Source organism: Mya arenaria, chromosome 11 (genome assembly GCF_026914265.1).
Source record: "Mya arenaria isolate MELC-2E11 chromosome 11, ASM2691426v1".
NCBI classification, from domain to species: Eukaryota; Metazoa; Mollusca; class Bivalvia; order Myida; family Myidae; genus Mya; species Mya arenaria.
Genome location: NC_069132.1, coordinates 42,194,505 through 42,197,241, shown reverse-complemented (window position 1 = coordinate 42,197,241; position 2,737 = coordinate 42,194,505). Strand labels below are relative to the sequence as shown.

Sequence of the window (2,737 nt, the reverse complement as noted above, 5' to 3'; positions counted from 1 at the left end):
CATTTCATATCATTCCGTTGTATTTATTCTCTTTCAATTGCACAGTAATAAATGTCCTTTTCCAAGCTTTTGGATTTCTTAGAATATGTCAGATTATTTTAAAGTGCATCAATTGTTCTCAACAAAGTTGGAAATGAGACTATTAAAACTGAGTAAAACATATCTAAATATCATTTTGGAGGAGATCATCATGAACACAAAAGGCAATTTTAGGCTGATTGCATCATAATTGGTCGACCGATTCCACAATTGTAAATTATTACAAATATTAAAATATTGAATTAATCACGTAGCAATACCATATTGTCAATATTCTTGACTATTTTCAAAATTTAAAATTATGTTTGTCTTAATTACAATTTATATAAGTAACGAAGATTTGTGCTGGTAGCGAACAAAATACAAACATTTCTATTGAATAAAAGTAACCTATATTAAGTACATACGATCTGTTTAAATACGCAATTTAATACTACGCGAAAACAAAGGCAAATATTCCCTTTTCACTCTCCAGAGAATACTGCACACGCTCGGTGAAGCCGTTCTACTCACTATCCATACATCCAACTAAACAGAGGCACATAAGTTATTGTAAATTGCCAGCAAATTCATTGTGCCTGGCAAATGTTACTGATTTGATACCGAAGAGCAGTCGTGGTTAAACTAAAATCCTCCAAACACGCATCTGTCTTCAGAATTTGTAATATCGCGAGTGTTCAGATCACAGCACTGATGGCCAATATCACTGAGTATCGAATATATCTGGTGTGTCTGAGTCTTGTGACGTTCTATTGGATAATGTGATCAGGTGGAAAACGTCTAGGCAACCTGTCTCTTACATCTGAATTTGACGGGGAGGGCGCTATTTGATTACCCAATGTAGCCTCGTCAAGGGTGAGATCAAATAAAACTGAAAGGTTCTTTATAACAATATATTACTTTATGTACCAATGCGTTGAATTCGTTTATTTAAAATAGAAAAAAGACGGGGTTTCTTTGCAAAGTCCTAAATATTATTATTATAAATATGTCCTGTGTCTTCTATGCAAGCATGCACAGAAAAATATTAGATCCAATACTTTACAGTTATTTGCAGTAATATTGGCATTGAATGCATTTATGATTATGGCTAAAATTAAATAATTTTTACAATTTTAGTGTTTATTTATAACACTTATTTCCAAAAAGTTAAAAGCATCCTGAAATAATTATGTGACGTCATACACTTTTGTTCTGAACATTATCTTGTTTATTGAACTCTATGCAGTACTTTATTTTGACTAACTGTGTATTCTTTTGAGAAAAAGGTGTATGTATAAAGGACTTCCAAGATATGTTTTAAATAACGTGAGACCAAAAAACGTGCCCGGGGTGAAGCAAAGCGAGCTTTGATATTACTTACTTATTCAAGATTAGTTAATTGAAATTTATTTTACACATGAACGGATCGCGGAGTTACCATACAGTTTAAACAAACGTGTGAGTGATTTAGGTTACATTTGTTATAGTCATCCTGAATGAAATAAAAAAGATCCTTGTCCCCCAAACTGTCACATTGACTATATACTCAAAGCTTAAGCAAGGTTTTAAAAAAGGTTGCAGCAACAATACAGCTACATAATGCAACTGTATCTAGTTGGAAATAACATTTTGTAAAACATGATTTAGTTGCAGAACATAAAATAGATAATTATGCCTGTTTTCAGAATCAAGCTTAAAGATAAGATGAGGTAAAATACCAGCGAAATCGGCAAATGTCCGAATATTTCTCCATTCGACTAAATACTCAGTCATTTACTCGATTCCTTGCGTCGGCTGCATTTTTCACACAGTATGTTTCAGAACTTTCTCCTTTGATTCATCAATTAAAAGTCGAATTTCGATTTAAACTTAGGATCATCATGCCTTTGACAACAATGAAACATCAATATCCCACATAACATTTACATTCCGAAGAATACATTTTATGCATTACAAACAATCAATCCACCATTTTTCCTTTTTCTAACATATTTTGTAAATCTACATAAAATTAAATGCCATTTTCACAAATCGTTTCGTGTGTAATTAAAAAGGGGCGCGCACACGTGTTTCCAAACGAAAAAGTTGAACTCATGTATTTGCGACATTGTTTGAAAACTTCAAAATAAAGTATGATACGAATTTTGGTTGATCTTGTGCAAAATTGAGTTTTCTGCAGTACGGTAAGCTTTTTTTATCAAAAAACAAATGTCTGGCTAATGGTCAGCGGTGAAATCTGATGATGTGCTTCATTCGTGTTTCTCTCAAGTTTTATAGCAAATTTACTAAAGGCGAAAAGTAGCTATGAAACTTCATGTGTGATAGTAATTTTACCCAGTCGCGGCGTTGATGAAACAAGAACGGACTAAATAACTTCAACTCAAACAAGACGCAGTAGTACAAATGTCTCCAAAATTCCTCATATGCAAAGATATGCGAGGCTACATGCCACGTAGAGGTTCTAGAGTTCGCTGGAACCATCATTTCAATTCTGTACGATAAGGCTGAGCAGATCAAATGCAGAATTTGGTCACTTTTGCCAGGAATCAACATGAATCTGAATATTTGCTTGGTTGCAATAACCACAACATTAAATATCGAAAAGCGTTGTGTCGAATGACATCACAAAAAAGATGCATCACGTGACTTGTCAAATGTGCTATTGGTTAAGCCGGATTATCATTTAAGCCACATTAACACGTGTTTGTTCAATGTT

General features: G+C 33.4%; 1 protein-coding gene across 1 annotated transcript in view; it reads left to right on the top strand.

Moving 5' to 3' along the window:
* Nucleotides 1–2,737, top strand: part of LOC128208544 (uncharacterized) — a 182,132-nt gene that overhangs the window by 154,022 nt on the left and 25,373 nt on the right. The gene's annotated exons all lie outside the window — the stretch shown is intronic.